Source organism: Bombina bombina, chromosome 2 (assembly GCF_027579735.1).
Source record: "Bombina bombina isolate aBomBom1 chromosome 2, aBomBom1.pri, whole genome shotgun sequence".
Lineage (NCBI taxonomy): Eukaryota > Metazoa > Chordata > Amphibia > Anura > Bombinatoridae > Bombina > Bombina bombina.
The window spans coordinates 1,099,232,534-1,099,251,741 of record NC_069500.1 but is presented as its reverse complement, the minus strand read 5'-3'; positions in this window follow the sequence as shown (position 1 = coordinate 1,099,251,741).

Sequence of the window (19,208 nt, the reverse complement as noted above, 5' to 3'; positions counted from 1 at the left end):
GCTCGGCAGATTAGGGGTTAATAAGTGTAGGCAGGTGTCGGCGACGTTGAGGGGGGCAGATTAGGGGTTAATAAATATAATATAGGGGTCGGCGGTGTTAGGGGTAGCAGATTAGGGGTACATAGGGATAACGTAGGTGGCGGCGCTTTGCGGTCGGAAGATTAGGGGTTAATTATTTTAAGTAGCTGGCGGCGATGTTGTGGGGGGCAGATTAGGGGTTAATAAATGTAATATGGGGTCGGCGGGGTTAGGGGCAGCAGATTAGGGGTACATAAGTATAACGTAGGTGGCGGTCGGAAGATTAGGGGTTAAAATTTTTAATCGAGTTGCGGCGATGTGGGGGGACCTCGGTTTAGGGGTACATAGGTAGTTTATGGGTGTTAGTGTACTTTAGGGTACAGTAGTTAAGAGCTTTATAAACCGGCGTTAGCCAGAAAGCTCTTAACTCCTGCTATTTTCAGGCGGCTGGAATCTTGTCGTTAGAGCTCTAACGCTCACTGCAGAAACGACTCTAAATACCAGCGTTAGAAAGATCCCATTGAAAAGATAGGCTACGCAAATGGCGTAGGGGGATCTGCGGTATAGAAAAGTCGCGGCTGTAAAGTGAGCGTTAGACCCTTTAATCACTGACTCCAAATACCAGCGGGCGCCCAAAACCAGCGTTAGGAGCCTCTAACGCTGGTTTTGACGGCTACCGCCGAACTCTAAATCTAGGCCATAGAAACTATCTCTGCTGTATATTAGAAATCAGATTTAAACTTTCACAAATACAGAAATCAGCCATTGTTGTGCAAAAGAATAAACCTTCATCTGGCTTTTCTCATATTCAATATAACTGTAAAGCATTTAGAATTTTTTGTCAGCTTTACATTATGTGTTTTCGGAATACATGTTTAAACCAGCAGGTGCTGAACAAAATAATTTATAAAGTACCTTTTGCAATATTTTATACAAATGTCAGTTATTTAGAAGGTTCTCATCTAAAAAAAACAGTGTGTTGCTACTTAACTTTAATTTTATTCTTTAGTTAATATAAAGATATTTCTGTAAAGGCAAAATCATTTTTAAATTTAAATAACTGCAATTTATATTGCATAATTTATTATTGCCAATGGCTGTAATGCTGCATTAACCCTTCTACAGCCACAATTATATCTTAAAATAAATTACTTCCTCCTCTTGTCAGTCAGTAATCTGCTCTGGCTGAGCAGTATTGCTTCTGGTACTGAGTATAGTAGGAGGAGAGAAAATATTGATAACTCCAGCTTCTGAGACAAGGGATAAGCATTAATGCTGTTGTATCAGGGTTGGGTTAGGCCCTAATATGCATCTGTGCATTGTCTCTGGCATTGTCAGCAGAATCTAATTGTGCAACACCACCTGTATCATCTGGAATCTCACTGTCCATTGGTTTTACTAATGACCAAGACAAAACTCCATGCAGCAGAGATATAGGTTATTTCTGGGGCAGGGGCATATTATGGCCTAGGCCAACAAGGCTGGTGACTAGGGCAGCAGGTTTGGGAGGGGCATCTGCCCTATCCTCTCTCTAAAATCTAGCACACAGTCAGGGCCACCCTCAGGGGGTGACAGGGAGGTAGTACCCTCTGGCAGCTACCAGAGGGTACTACAACAGCTATTGAGCGTGGGAAATGTTATTACAAGGAGTAAAGCAATAGCATTTGAGAGGATTTCTGAGTTTGCACTAAACCACTATGCACAGTGTGAGACAGACTTGGCCCTTAAGTTTGTACAGTGTGTGCCTGAGTCACACGGCAGATCACTTTCATTTGCAGAGGAGGTAGGACTTAATTAGTAAATGTTTTTTATTTCTTTGTGCAACTTCGGATTGTAACTTCAGTGTGGGTAGTAGTTGTATGGTGGGGCCAGTCCATAAAAACACATTTTTTTAGCAATATGCAGCAGTGTAGTGTATTTATGATTTTTTGACAATGCTGTAGAAATTCTATATTTAAAGCCATGCAGTAATGTTTCCTCCTCAATACACAAATGGTAGGTGCCCTTTTGGCAGATATGAGGTTTTTTTATATATATATATTTTAATTACATTCCAGTTTACTGCCCCTTTATGCAAGGACTTTCCAGATGCAAGGATGCATTTTATCTAAGATTTTTACATCATAAATGATATTAACATTATAAAATGTTATACTCTCAGACTAAGATTGCTCAGTGTTTGAAATGAGACAGGTTAACTTAACACTGTTCAGTTTACACTAAAGCTGACTAATTTTTGAAATACATACAAACAAGCCTAAATCCTGTATTTAACCAGATCTAATGGTATGAGACTGAGTACCACAGCTTATGGTTCCACCAAGACCATATAGAGTACAGCATTTTCAAGATCCATAATTACAGCTGACAGATGGGAACATTTGTACACCATATTTGAAGTGGTGCTCTTGGTTTGGGAAAATGGGGAAAAAACAATCAAACATATGTCAACCTTTCAAAAGTACTTTTCTTCATCTAGCCATCTACCCAGATCATTAATGTACAATCTTAAATTCACAGAATTATTTTTGTTTGCACATTTACAAATATGATTCTTTAAAAAGTGATATCTTAATTTCTGCATTTTTTTTATCATGCATGTCACACACTATTGATTTAGGGGATGGAATGTTTAGAAATTTTACCTCCCGTGAGTGTTTCTGTGGGTGTCTGTGTGTATGTCTTTGTGCTTTTGTTTGTGTCTCTATGAGTGTGTGCGTATTTTTTTCCTGTCGGTCTCTCTGTGAGGGTGGGTGTGTACGTCTTTGTGCATTTTCTGTGGATGTCTGTGAGGGTGTGTGCATATGTCTTTGTGCTTTTTCTATGTGTGTCTCTGTGAGGGTGTGTGTATGTATGTATTTGTGTATTTTTTCTGGATGCCTCTGTGAGGGTTGGTGTGTATGTCTTTGTGTGTTTTCTGTGGATGTCTCTGTGAGGGTGTGTGTGTGTGTATGTATGTAGGTCTGTGTTTTCTGTGGATGTCTCTGTGAGGGTGTGTGCGTATGTCTGTGCATTTTCTGTGGGTGTCTCTGTGAGATTGTGTGTATGTCTTTGTGTGTTTTCTGTGGATGTCTCTGTGAGGGTGTGTGTGTGTGTATGTATGTAGGTCTGTGTTTTCTGTGGATGTCTCTGTGAGGGTGTGTGCGTATGTCTGTGCATTTTCTGTGGGTGTCTCTGTGAGATTGTGTGTATGTCTTTGTGTGTTTTCTGTGGATGAATTAGTGAGGGTGTGTGTGTATGTATGTCTTTGTGTGTTTTATGTGATTGTCTTTCTGTGTGTGTATGTCTTTGTGTGTTTTCTGAGGCTGTCTTTGTTGGTGTTTCCTTGGGTGTATATGCACGTTTGTGTGTGTCCATTGTCTGTTCCTTTTTAGGACATTTTGACCTTACTACTGATTATTCACATCTTTCTGCAGACGTTGAGACTATTGAGACCTTTCCGGAAGTCACCAATCCACCATTTAACCTTTAAATTATTGTTTAGGCAGTTCAGGGCCCTTACTTTCAGCCACTGCATACTGTTGTCATCATTTAGTTGGCATCTTCCTTGACAAAAAGATAATCAGAACTCTATATTTTGTTTTGTAAATCTCCTTTTTTGACAAAACTGTAGTCTATCTTATTACTTGTCAGGTCAATGTAAACAAGTGCTGAGTTTCTGTTTGGGGGTCTGTGGCTGAGTGTGTTTGTGTGTTTCTTTGCGTGTCTGCTAGAGTGTCTATATGTGAATCCTTATGTGTGAGTGTGTGTTTCAGTGTATGAGTGTGTCTGTGTTTTTCTGTGTTTGTGTGTTACTACCTTTACAACATTTCCAAGTTTGACTACACTTATGTATAAAGTGCATATACGTTTGATTCACTTGGTCAAAAATTGCCCATATCAAAAGGGGGGGGGCTGATCAATCAGTCAGGGGCCCCAAAATTTCTAGTGGCGGTCCTGCACACAGTACAGTGAGCAATAAAGTGCAGGCTTTTAAGGTCACTCTTCACATGCAATGCTCCTTTAAACCATTTGCTTCATTTAGAGCCTCCTTCATTTTTGCAGTGGAAGCGTTCTTGGTGAGAAACTTGCCCGGGGATATGCTTACAAGGTGAGGCTGGAGGAGAAGACCTTGTGCCAATATGCTGCCTCCCCTTGTCAGCTGTGGTGGGTCTGCGAGCGCAGTGCTTATTGCAGGTCTTAGTAACTAACAGACTGGATGCCTCTGTGCAGCTTGTAATGTCTAATCATAAACTCTCAGCATTAATGTATGTTAGCTACTAATAGCTAGCTTTCTTTGCATTCATGAACCCATGGAGTAAATAGTAAACGGACTCTTAAAAAGTTTCATTACTTGAATGATGGTAATTACTGTATATTGTTGCATGTAAAGGGCAGTGATTGTTTCAAAGTGTATTCTTCTTTCCCTCCCTTCCTCTCTTCCTTATTTCCCTTTCTCCCTCAACTCACTCCCTCCCTTCTTTCTTTCTTTCTTTCTTTCTTTCTTTCTTTCCTTCTTACTTTCTTTCTTTCTTTCCCTCCCTTTTTTCTCTCAAATTCTTGTTTCATTCCTTTCTTTCCCTCCCCCTTTTCTCCTCTCCCTCCCCACTTTTCTCTTCTCTCTCTCTCTCTCTCTCTCTCTCTCTCTCTCTTTCTCTCCCTCCCTTGCTTCTTTCCTTTCCCTCCCTTTTCTCCCCTCCCCTTATTTTGTCTCTCTTCTCTCAGGGAAGAGCCCATTTTGTTTTGAATTGTTGAATTGTTTGAAAAAAGGTTTAAAACCTTTGGGGGGGCATCAGAATTTTAAGTGCCTAGGGCAACACAAAACCTAAATACGCCACTGTTCTGGGGTGAATGTATGCACTTGGTTAGCAACGATGTTTACATATCTTTTGGCATTCAGACGTGAATCTAGGGGTATCAATGGACCCAACGTGTTCCAGGAAAACATTCCCAATAACAAAACACCCCCACCCCCACCTTGCAAGTTTTTCATCAGACATGATGGGTCCATGGATTTATCCTGTTTTCACCAAATTCGGAGCCTGCCATCAACATCATGCACTTTGATGTTAGGAACTTTGACTCATCAGACCAAGCTGTTGTAGCCCATCCATGACAAGGTGTGCCTAGTGGTGCATTTCAATATGTTTTTCTCCACACCAAGGTTGAATTCTGATGTGACCTGTCTGTATGCTCGCATAAGTCTAGCCATTCTCCTCGTACCTCTCTTATCAACCAGCCTTTTTGTTCCACATGACTGCCGCTGACTGGATGCTTTTCATTGCACCAATCTCGTTACACCCTTGAAACTGTGGTACCTAAAAAGTTCAGGAGTACTGCCTTTTAAGATACGCTTTGTGCAGCACATCTTGCTCCTACTATCATGCCACATTCATAGTCTTTTAGATCACTGTTCTTCCTCATTCTCACTGGGATTTGTATGCCTAACTGATAATAGAAAGGCTGTTCTGCTGTATTTATACCAAAACTGTGTCACATGATGTGCACAGCAGGGTTGTACCTAATAAAGAGGCTGCAAAGTGTATATATATAGAAATACATTCAGGTTTAGCTCTGTAGGTTCTACTTGGTGTTGGGTTAGCACATAAGAGATACGTTTTTGCAATATCCAAAGTCCTGAAGTTAGCACGCACCAGGATTCACTTGCAAGCAAACAATTTACTTTCAACTTGTAATACGAGCACTAAACCGCTCATGTTAAAAGTTTACTTTGATCGGTGTTCGTTTGTAATCTAGTCCATAGTGTATGTCTGTGTGTATATATATATATATATATATATATATATATATATATATATATATATATATATATATATATATATATATATAAACCACAAGGACAAAAAAACGGGACATCCTAAAACATTTAATGTGAAAATGGCTTAATGTAGCTTAATGAGTAAAAAAGTGGCCAAATGTTAATCAATTGCTGCATAATATTGCACAACCCAAGATTTCCACTATCCAAGCCTATCCTAGAAGTTTCATGGATTTTGGAATTCCACAAGGCAAATGAGTGACATTATGCTTGTTTTTTGGTGAGCTTAATGTGGCTTAACGTACAAAATTGAACTTAGATGTTAACCAATTTCCACCAAACTTACCACAATACATTAATCTATGGATTCAAACATATTCTGAAAATTTCAGAACATTTGATAAAACATTCCAAAAGTTATTCACATTTAACTATTTTTTTACAATCCTAAAACATTTAATGTGAGCAGCTTAATGTAAAAAGAGCTTAATGTACCAAAATTGGCACAAACTCAGTTTGTCACTTTCCAAACCTATCCTAGAAGTTTCATGGTATTTGGTTTCCCACAAGGCAAATGAGTGACCTTAAGCTTGTTTTTTGGGGAGCTTAATGTGGCTTAACGTACAAAATTGAACTTAGATCTTAACCAATTTCCCCCAAACTTCTCACAATATATTAATCTATCTATTCAAACATATTCTGAAAATTTCAGGAAATTTGATAAAACATACCAAAAGTTATTCGCATTTAACATTTTCTTTACAATCCTAAAACATTTAATGTGAGCAGCTTAATGTAAAAAGAGCTTAATGTACCAAAATTCACCTAAACATCGATCAATTGCCTTGAAACTTGGCACAAACTCAGTTTGTCATTTTCCAAACCTATCCTAGAAGTTTCATGGATTTTGGTGTCCCACAAGGCAAATGAGTGACATTAAGCTTGTTTTTTGGGGAGCTTAATGTGGCTTAACGTACAAAATTGAACTTAGATTTTAACTAATTTCCACCAAACTTACCACAATACATTAATCTATCGATTCAAACATATTCTGAAAATGTCAGAACATTTGATAAAACATTCCAAAAGTTATTCACATTTAACTATTTTTTTACAATCCTAAAACATTTAATGTGAGCAGCTTAATGCAAAAAGAGCTTAATGTATCAAAATTCACCTAAACATCGATCAATTGCCTTGAAACTTGGCACACACTCAGTTTTTCACTTCCCAAACGTATCCTAGAAGTTTCATGGATTTTGGTGTCCCACAAGGCAAATGAGTGACATTAAGCTTGCTTTTTGGGGAGCTTAATGTGGCTTAACGTACAAAATTTAACTTAGATGTTAACCAATTTCCCCCAAACGTCCCACAATACATTAATCTATGGATTCAAACATATTCTAAAATTTTCTGGATATTTGATAAAACATACCAAAAGTTATTTACATTTAACAGTTTTTTTACAATCGTAAAACATATGGGGGCTTATTTATCAAAGCTTCAATCTCGGTGCGTTCGCAGGCATCAATATGCTCGCCAGACATTGCTGCCGCGGATCCACATACAATGCTCTTATTTATAAAAAAAACACGTCAAAAACACGTGCGTCAAGTATGGTGCGATGAGCATCAGACTGTTGTTAATTAACAGTCATCAATGTTGCAGTTATTCAGGTTTTTCCTGAGAGAAGCGCTCAACCTGAGAACGAACAATAGCATTATAGCTTGTTCTATGGCTAGTTACCACCCAAGAAGCAGCCTCTTTTTGCCCAACATGTGCCTTTCACAGAGAAGAACTTTCCTGAAGCATATCAGTCTGATCCTGACTTCACAGTACAGCCCATCCCCGAAATACCAGGCAATCCCTCTCTGAACAAGAGATACAGCAAAACCCCAGACGTACGTTTTGGCCTATTGTGGGCCTCGTCAGTGAGGTGCAGACATATCCCTCTAGGCACACTGAGCAATGGGTCCATGTCTGGATTCCCGCATCACACATAAGGAGACTTCCCTAAGTGTCATAATTTGCATATATATATATATATATATATATATATATATATATGTGTGTGTGAGTGTGTGTGTTATGTCAGAAATCTTTTGCAATCATATTTACATGTCCCTAAATTCCTTTTTTTGTTCTAAACAATGTTGTCTTTCATGTCTCTGTGTTTATTTATACCAATATATGTATATAGTGTAAATGTATTATTATTCTGAGCAGGAATAATTGTGAATATAACATGTCATCAGGGTATATATGTATTTATTTACAGTCAATGGATATTTTAAGAGCTGGGCCAGTTTTCTCTCTGTACCTGTGTAACCCCTGTGGATTGCAATCTAGTTTTTAAAACCACCCCTACACAGGTGTTATAAAATCGTCTGGCATATAAAATGACATTTCTTAATGAAAATGAAATTCAAGAGAAGGAAGAAATACACTAAAAATAGCATGACAGTAAAGAGGTGATTTTAATTTCTGCTATATATGAATCATGACAGTTTAATGTTAGGTGGGCTATCCCTTTGAGCTATCAGTTTAAGATTATATTGAATCAAACATCATTCAAATTTTAAAATCATTGTCTTAAATATTACATTGTGTGTCCTAATGTCAGCATCAATGTTTATCTTTAATACTAATTACACATATACATACTTTCAAAGTATAATACACAATGTAACAGATAGCACTTACAAGTTCTGATGGGTGATCAATGACACAAGTATCGAGCAATTTTATTCGTTAGTGATACTATACAATGTATATTTAAATTTGATTAGCTGATGTCATAAATTATGTGATTATGCATATCCCTATAAAAAGTGGTGGAAAACAATGTGTGGGTTGTCTAGGAGTATTGCGTCATATTTGGTGCGAAAAGTGTTGCATCAAATTTGGTGCGAAGTGGTGAGTGGGACTTGTATTACATGCCTTAAACATGGTGTATATAGATTTATCCAAAAAAAATAAAAAAAGGAAGTTAGCTATATTATGTTGTGTATTTATTTAATTTTTATCTCTATATCTACTAGTGCACCAAGTTTGGAGCAATAATATTGTCCTCTTGCTTTGTAATAATAGACAAAGATGTAACATATAAATATATAATTAAGTTTATAATTTACTTTTATTATCTAATATGCTTTATCGTCTTGCAGAAATCGAACATAACCTTCCTGTGTTTTCAGACTCCAATTGATTTCTATGGCATCCGCGGCCTCAAGGGTAGCGGTTTGAAAGATCGGTATGCTGCGCTGGAATAGACGCAAGTGTACCTGTTAAATGTTCGGTAAATTGGAAAAAGGGTCATATAGAGTCGAATGTGTATTCAAAACATCTGGGATGATGCAAGCATCAATCTGCATCAGATTGAGATCGCGGGAGGGTATATTATGTCACGCATTTCAACATTTGACGATCTTGACAATAATTACGGCGGATTCCATTTGCATCAGATATGATGTGAGATTCTAGCGGATTCCATAGTATTATCAGTTGAAGCTTTGATAAATTGGCCCCTAAATGTTTTAGGATTGTAAAAAAATTGTTTAATGTAAATAACTTTTGGTATGTTTTATCACATGTCCTAAATTTTTCAGAATATGTTTGAATAGATAGATTAATGTATTGTGAGCAGTTTGGGGGAAATTGGTTAACATCTAAGTTCAATTTTGTACGTTAAGCCACATTAAGCTCCCAAAAAAACAAACTTAATGTCACTTATTTGCCTTGTGGGAAACCAAATACCATGAAACTTCTTGGATAGGTTTTGAAAGTGAAAAACTGAGTTTGTGCCAAGTTTCAAGGCAATTGATTGATGTTTAGGCAAATTTTGGTACATTAAGCTCTTTTTTGCATTAAGCCATTCACATGAAGGGGCCTATTTATTATGTGTCTGTCTGACATGATCCGATCAGCGGATCATGTCCGACAGACATCGCTGAATGCGGAGAGCAATACGCTCTCCACATTCAGCATTGCACCAGCAGCTAGGCCGCTAGCAGGTGGCTGTCAATCAACCTGATCGTATTCGATTGGGTTGAAATGCGGCGATGTCTGTCCGCTTCCTCAGAGCAGGTGGACAGGTTATGGAGCAGGGTTCTTTAGACCGCTGCTTCATAACTGGTGTTTCTGGCAAGCCTAAAGGCTCGACAGAAACAAAGGCCCTCAAGCTCCATACAGAGCTTAATAAATGGGCCCCGAAATGTTTTAGGATTGTTAAAAACATATTTAAATGTGAATAACGTTTTGTATGTTTTATCAAATGTCCTTACATTTTCAGAATGTGTTTAAACAGATAGATTAATGTATTATGGGAAGTTTGGGGGAAATTGGTTAACATCTAAGCACAATTTTGTACATTAAGCCACATTAAGCTCCCCAAAAAAGAAGCTTAATGTCACTCATTTGACTTGTGGGAAACCAAATACCATGAAACTTCTAGGATAGGTTTGGAAAATGACAAACTGAGTTTGTGCCAAGTTTCAAGGCAATTGATCGATGTTTAGGTGTATTTTGGTACATTAAGCTCTTTTTACATTAAGCTGCTCACATTAAATGTTTTAGGATTGTAAAAAAAATATTAAATGTGAATAACTTTTGTATGTTTTATCAAATGTTCTGAAATTTTCAGAATATGTTTGAATAGATAGATTAATATATTGTGAGAAGTTTGGGGGAAATTGGTTAAGATCTGAGTTCAATTTTGTACGTTAAGCCACACTAAGCTCCCCAAAAAACAATCTTAATGTCACTCATTTGCCTTGTGGGACACTAAAATCCATGAAACTTCTAGGATAGGCTTGGGTAGTGGAAATCTTGGGTCGTGCAAAATTATGCAGCAATGATTAAAATTTGGCCACTTTTTTACTCATTAAGCCACATTAAGCTCCCCAAAAAACAAGCTTAATGTCACTCATTTGCCTTGTGGGACACCAAAATCCATGAAACTTCTAGGATAGGTTTAGAAAATGACAAACTGAGTTTGTGCCAAGTTTCAAGGCAATTGATTGAAGTTTTGGTGAATTTTGGTACATTAAGCTCTTTTTACATTAAGCTGCTCACATTAAATGTTTTAGGATTGTAAAACAATTGTTAAATGTGAATAACTTTTGGTATGTTTTATCAAATTTCCTGAAATTTTCAGAATATGTTTGAATAGATAGAATAATATATTGTGAGAAGTTTGGGGGAAATTGGTTAAGATCTAAGTTCAATTTTGTACGTTAAGCCACATTAAGCTCCCCAAAAAACAAGCTTAATGTCACTCATTTGCCTTGTGGGAAACCAAATACCATGAAACTTCTAGGATAGGTTTGGAAAGTGGCAAACTGAGTTTGTGACAGGTTTCAAGGCAATTGATCGATGTTTAGGTGAATTTTGGTACATTAAGCTCTTTTAAATTAAGCTGCTCACATAGTGGGGGGTAGTTATCAAGCCGTCTACTTTTCTGGCTTCGCCGGCCCAATACGCCCGCCTAAGCTCGCCTACCTTCGCCGCCGCGGACCTGAAAAAATACGCCTAAGTTATCAAATAAAGCTGTCAAAAAGCTGCGGGGCGATGAGCAGCGGACTGTGACAGTTATCACTCATCCGATCTCGCTGCTCTTCGGCTTTTTCCCAGCTTTATTGCTAGCCTGTCACTAAGCACTCACACTAACTACACTGTTCTATCCCTATACCGGCGCCCCCAGAGCCTCCCGCAACTCAATAAAGTTACTAACCCCTAAACCGCCGCTCCTAGACCCCGCCGCAACTCTTATAAATGTATTAACCCCTAAACCGCCGCTCCCAGACCCCGCCACAACTCTTATAAATGTATTAACCCCTAAACCGCCGCTCCCTGAACCCGCCGCAACCTATATTAAATGTATTAACCCCTATCCTGCCCCCCCTACACCGTCGCCACCTATAATAAATTTATTAACCCCTAATCTGCCTCCCCTACACCGTCGCCCCCTATAATAAATGTATTAACCCCTATCCTGCCCCCCACTACGCCGCCGCCACTGTAATAAAATGATTAACCCCTAAACCTAAGTCTAACCCTAACCCTAACGCCCCCCTAACTTAAACATTAATTTAATAAATCTAAATAATATTTCTCTTATTAACTAAGTTAATCCTATTTAAAAATAAATACTTACCTATAAAATAAACCCTAATATAGCTACAATATAAATAATAATTATATTCTAGCTATCTTAGGATTTATTTTTATTTTACAGGTACCTTTCAATTTATTTTAACTAGGTACAATAGCTATTAAATAGTTATTAACTATTTAATAGCTTACCTAGCTAAAATAAACTGAAATTTACCTGTAAAATAAATCCTAACCTAAGTTACAATTACACCTAACACTACACTATACTTTAATAAATTATTCCTATTTAAAAATAAATACTTACCTGTAAAATAAACACTAAGATAGCTACAATATAATTAATAATTATATTCTAGCTATCTTAGGATTTATATTTATTTTACAGGTAACTTTGTATTTATTTTAGCTAGTTAGAATAGTTATTAAATAGTTATTAACTATTTAATAACTACCTAGCTAAAAGAAATACAAAATTACCTGTAAAATAAATCCTAACCTAAGTTACAATTAAACCTAACACTACACTATCATTAAATTAATTAAATAAACTACCTACAAATAACTACAATTAAATACAATTACATAAACTAACTAAAGTACAAAAAATAAAAAAATAAGTTACCAACATGTTAAAAATATTACAACAATTTTAAGCTACTTACACCTAATCTAAGCCCCCTAATAAAATAACAAACCCCCCAAAATAAAAAAATGACCTACCCTATTCTAAATAAATAAAGTTCAAAGCTCTTTTACCTTACCAGCCCTTAAAAGGGCCATTTGTGGGGGCATGCCCCAAAGAAAACAGCTCTTTTGCCTGTAAAAGAAAAATACAATCCCCCCAACATTAAAACCCACCACCCACATACCCCTAATCTAACCCAAACCCCCCTTACAAAAACCTAACACTAATCCCCTGAAGATCATCCTACCTTTAGTCGTCTTCACTCAGCCGAGCCACCGATGGAACCGAAGTGGACATCCGGAGCGGAAGAAGTTAATCCTCCAAGCGGCGCTGAAGAAATCTTCCATCCGATGAAGTCATCATCCAGGCGGCGCTGAAGAAAAGTCTTCTATCCGGGCGAAGTCATCTTCCAAGCCGGGTCTTGAATCTTCCTTCCGCCGATGCGGAACCTCCTTCTTCACCGACGGACTACGACGAATGAAGGCTCCTTTAAGGGACGTCATCCAAGATGGCGTCCCCTCAATTCCGATTGGCTGATAGGATTCTATCAGCCAATCGGAATTAAGGTAGGAAAAATCTGATTGGCTGGTGGAATCAGCCAATCAGATTCAAGTTCAATCCGATTGGCTGATCCAATCAGCCAATCAGATTGAGCTCGCATTCTATTGGCTGATCGGAACAGCCAATAGAATGCGAGCTCAATCTGATTGGCTGATTCCATCAGCCAATCCGAATTTTCCTACCTTAATTCCGATTGGCTGATAGAATCCTATCAGCCAATCGGAATTCGAGGGACGCCATCTTGGATGACGTCCCTTAAAGGAACCGTCATTCGTCGGGAGACGCCGGAAGAAGAGGATGGATCCGCGTCGGCTGCTTCAATATGGACCCGCTCCGCACCGGATGGAAGAAGATCGAAGATGCCGCTTGGATGAAGATGTTTGCCGGTCCGGATGTCCTCTTCTTGCCGGATAGGAGGAAGACTTTGGAGCCTCTTCTGGACCTCTTCAGCACTGGATGCCAGGACGGATCGGTGAACCTGGATGGTGAAGACAAGGTAGGAAGATCTTCAGGGGCTTAGTGTTAGGTTTATTTAAGGGGGGTTTGGGTTAGATTAGGGGTATGTGGGTGGTGGGTTGTAATGTTGGGGGGGGTATTGTATGTTTTTTTTTACAGGCAAAAGAGCTGATTTTCTTGGGGCATGCCCCGCAAAGGGCCCTGTTCAGGGCTGGTAAGGTAAAAGAGCTTTTAAATTTATTAATTTAGAATAGGGTAGGGCATTTTTTTATTTTGGGGGTCTTTGTTATTTTATTAGGGGGCTTAGAGTAGGTGTAATTAGTTTAAAATTGTTGTAATATTTTTCTTATGCTTGTAAATATTTTTTTATTTTTTGTAACTTAGTTGTTTTTTATTTTTTGTACTTTAGTTAGTTTATGTAATTTTATTTATTTGTAGTAATTGTATTTAATTTATTTATTGATAGTGTAGTGTTAGGTTTTATTGTAGGTAATTGTAGGTATTTTATTTAATTAATTTATTGATAGGGTAGTGTTAGGTTTAATTATAACTTAGGTTAGGACTTATTTTACAGGTAATTTTGTTATTATTTTAACTAGGTAACTATTAAATAGTTCTTAACTATTTAATAGCTATTGTACCTGGTTAAAATAATTACAAAGTTGCCTGTAAAATAAATATTAATCCTAAAATAGCTACAATGTAATTATAATTTATATTGTAGCTATATTAGGATGTATTTTACAGGTAAGTATTTAGCTTTAAATAGGAATAATTTATTTAATAAGAGTTAATTAATTTCGTTAGATGTAAATTATATTTAAGTTAGGGGGGTGTTAGTGTTAGGGTTAGACTTAGCTTTAGGGGTTAATCCATTTATTATAGTAGCGGTGAGCTCCGGTCGTCAGATTAGGGGTTAATAATTGAAGTTAGGTGTCGGCGATGTTAGGGAGGGCAGATTAGGGGTTAATACTATTTATGATAGGGTTAGTGAGGCGGATTAGGGGTTAATAACTTTATTATAGTAGCGCTCAGGTCCGCTCGGCAGATTAGGGGTTAATAAGTGTAGGCAGGTGTTGGCGACGTTGAGGTGGCAGATTAGGGGTTAATAAATATAATATAGGGGTCGGCGGTGTTAGGGGCAGCAGATTAGGGGTACATAAGGATAACGTAGGTGGCGGCGCTTTGCGGTCGGCAGATTAGGGGTTAATTATTGTAAGTAGCTGGCGGCGACGTTGTGGGGGGCAGGTTAGGGGTTACTAAATATAATATAGGGGTCGGCGGTGTTAGGGGCAGCAGATTAGGGGTACATAAGGATAACGTAGGTGGCGGCGCTTTGCGGTTGGCAGATTAGGGGTTAATTATTGTAAGTAGCTGGCGGCGACGTTGTGGGGGGCAGGTTAGGGGTTAATAAATATAATATAGGGTCGGCGGTGTTAGGGGCAGCAGATTAGGGGTACATAAGGATAACGTAGGTGGCGGCGGTTTACGGAGCGGAAGATTAGGGGTTAATAATATAATGCAGGGGTCAGCTATAGCGGGGGCAGCAGATTAGGGGTTAGGGGTGTTTAGACTCGGGGTTCATGTTAGGGTGTTAGGTGCAGACGTAGGAAGTGTTTCCCCATAGGAAACAATGGGGCTGCGTTACGAGCTGAACGCGGCTTTTTTGCAGGTGTTAGGTTTTTTTTCAGCTCAAACAGCCCCATTGTTTCCTATGGGAGAATCGTGCACGAGCACGTTTTTGAGGCTGGCCGCGTCCGTAAGCAACTCTGGTATTGAGAGTTGCATTTGCGGTAAAAATGCTCTACGCTCCTTTTTTGGAGCCTAACGCAGCATTTTTTTGGACTCTCGATACCAGAGTTAATTTTATGGTGCGGCCAGAAAAAAGCCTGCGTAGCGTTAACAGCCCATCTACCGCCAAACTCCAAATCTAGGCCATAGATTTATTTAATTAATATTTAAGTTAGGGGGGCGTAAGGGTTAGGGTTAGACTTAGGTTTAGGGGTTAATAATTTTATTACAGTGGCGGCGGTGTAGTGGGGTGCAGAATAGGGGTTAATAAATTTATTATAGGTGGCGACGGTGTAGGGGGGGCAGGATAGGGGTTAATACATTTAATATAGGTTGCGGCGGGTTCAGAGAGCGGCGGTTTAGGGGTTAATACATTTATTATAGTTGCGGTGGGCTCCGGGAGCGGCGGTTTAGTGGTTAATATGTATAGAGTAGTTTGCAGTGGGCTCCGGGAGCGGCGGTTTAGGGGGTAATAACTTTATTTAGTTGCGGCAATGTAAGGGGGACAGATTAGTGGTGTTTAGACTCGGGGTACATGTTAGGGTGTTAGGTGTAGACAGCTCCCATAGGAATCAATGGGATGTCTGTCAGCAGCGAACTTGTACTTTCGCTATGGTCAGACTCCCATTGATTCCTAGGGGATCCGCCGCCTCCAGGGGTGGCGGTTTGAAAACCAGGTATGCTGGGCCGTAAAAGTGCCGAGATACCTGCTAGTTTTTTGATAACTAGCAAAAGTAGTGAGAATGTGCCGCACTTGTGTGCGGAACATCTGGAGTGACGTAAGAATCGATCTGTGTCGGACTGAGTCCGGCGGATCGAAGCTTACGTCACAAAATTCTACTTTTTCCAGTCTTGAGCCTTTGATAACTAAGGCGTATCAGCCTCCCCACAAATACGCTGCGGAATTCCAGCGTATTTGAGGTTGACGGCTTGATAACTAGGCCCCTAAATGTTTTAGGATTGTAAAAAAATAGTTAAATGTGAATAACTTTTGGAATGTTTTATCAAATGTTCTGAAATTTTCAGAATATGTTTCAATCCATAGATTAATGTATTGTGGTAAGTTTGGTGGAAATTGGTTAACATCTAAGTTCAATTTTGTACGTTAAGCCACATTAAGCTCCCCAAAAAACAAGCTTAATGTCACTCATTTGCCTTGTGGAATTCCAAAATCCATAAAACTTCTAGGAAAGGCTCGGATAGTGGAAATCTTGGGTTGTGCAAAATTATGCAGCAATTGATTAACATTTGGCCACTTTTTTACTCAATAAGCCACATTAAGCTCCCCAAAAAAACAAGCTTAATGTCACTCATTTGCCTTGTGGGACACCAAAATCCATGAAACTTCTAGGATAGGTTTGGAAAGTGAAAAACTGAGTTTGTGCCAAGTTTCAGGGCAATTGATTGAAGTTTTGGTGAATTTTGGTACATTAAGCTCTTTTTACATTAAGCTGCTCACATTAAATGTTTTAGGATTGTAAAAAAATTATTAAATGTGAATAAAGTTTTGTATGTTTTATCACATTTCCTGAAATTTTCAGAATATGTTTGAATAGATAGATTAATGTATTGTGAGAAGTTTGGGGGAAATTGGTTAAGATCTAAGTTCAATTTTGTACGTTAAGCCACATTAAGCTCCCCAAAAAACAAGCTTAATGTCACTCATTTGCCTTGAGGGAAACCAAATACCATGAAACTTCTAGGATAGGTTTGGAAAGTGACAAACTGAGTTTGTGCCAAGTTTCAAGGCAATTGATCGATGTTTAGGTGAATTTTGGTACATTAAGCTCTTTTTACATTAAGCTGCTCACATTAAATGTTTTAGGATTGTAAAAAAAATATTAAATGTGAATAACTTTTGGTATGTTTTATCAAATGTTCTGAAATTTTCAGAATATGTTTGAATAGATAGATTAATATATTGTGAGAAGTTTGGGGGAAATTGGTTAAGATTTGAGTTCAATTTTGTACGTTAAGCCACACTAAGCTACCCAAAAAACAATCTTAATGTCACTCATTTGCCTTGTGTGATACCAAAATCCATGAAACTTCTAGAATAGGCTTGGATAGTGGAAATCTTGGGTTGTGCAAAATTATGCAGCAATTGATTAACATTTGGCCACTTTTTTACTCATTAAGCCACATTAAGCTCCCCAAAAAACAAGCTTAATGTCACTCATTTGCCTTGTGGAACACCAAAATCCATGAAACTTCTAGGATAGGTTTGGAAAATGACAAACTGAGTTTGTGCCAAGTTTGATTGAAGTTTTGGTGAATTTTGGTACATTAAGCTCTTTTTACATTAAGCTGCTCACATTAAATATTTTAGGATTGTAAAAAAATTATTAAATGTGAATAACGTTTTGTATGTTTTATCACATTTCCTGAAATTTTCAGAATATGTTTGAATAGATAGAATAATATATTGTGAGAAGTTTGGGGGAAATTGGTTAAGATCTAAGTTCAATTTTGTACGTTAAGCCACATTAAGCTCCCCAAAAAACAAGCTTAATGTCACTCATTTGCCTTGTGGGAAACCAAATACCATGAAACTTCTAGGATAGGTTTGGAAAGTGACAAACTGAGTTTGTGCCAAGTTTCAAGGCAATTGATCGATGTTTAGGTGAATTTTGGTACATTAAGCTCTTTTTACATTAAGCTGCTCACATTAAATGTTTTAGGATTGTAAAAAAATAGTTAAATGTGAATACATTTTGGTATGTTTTATCAAATGTTCTGAAATTTTCAGAATATGTTTGAATCGATATATTAATGTATTGTGGTAAGTTTGGTGGAAATTGGTTAACATCTAAGTTCAATTTTGTACGTTAAGCCACATTAAGCTCCCCAAAAAACAAGCTTAATGTCACTCATTTGCCTTGTGGAATTCCAAAATCCATGAAACTTCTAGGAAAGGCTTGGATAGTGGAAATCTTGGGTTGTGCAAAATTATGCAGCAATTGATTAACATTTGGCCACTTTTTTACTCATTAAGCCACATTAAGTTCCCCAAAAAACAGCTTAATGTCACTCATTTGCCTTGTGGGACACCAAAATCCATGAAACTTCTAGGATAGGTTTGTAAAGTGAAAAACCAAGTTTGTGCCAAGTTTCAAGGCAATTGATTGAAGTTTTGGTGAATTTTGGTACATTAACCCCTTAATGACCGAGGACGTGCAGGGTACGTCCTCAAAAAAAAGGCAGTTAACGCCTGAGGACGTACCCTGCACGTCCTCGGTGTGGAAAGCAGCTGGAAGCGATCCTGCTCGCTTCCAGCTGCTTTCCGGTTATTGCAGTGATGCCTCGATATGGAGGCATCCTGCAATAACCTTTTACAGCCATCCGATGCAGAGAGAGCCACTCTGTGGCCCTCTCTGCACCGGACATCGATGGCCGGTTTCGTTGGTGGGTGGGAGCCGACTTGGGAGGCGGGTGGGCGGCCATCGGTGTGCCGCATGACGTCAAGGGGGGTGGGATCGGGGGCGCGATCGTCGGGGGCGCGCACGGGCGCGCGCGCGCGTGCACGGAGGGTGGCGGGCGGGGCGCGTGCAGGGGGCGGGAGCGGGTGGGAACCGCTACACTACGGAAAATGTATTAATAAATAAGACCCAAATCTAAGCACAAAAAGTGATCATGGAGGGGATCATGGAGGGGTGGGGGGTTGGTTTTGTGTGGGGGGAAGCTACACTACAGAAACTTTTAATAAATGTAAAAAAAACCCATTTTTTTCTTCTAAACTGGGTACTGGCAGACAGCTGCCAGTACCCAAGATGGCGCCCATTAAGTTAGAGTGGGAGGGTTATAGAGCTTTTTAGGGGGGATCAG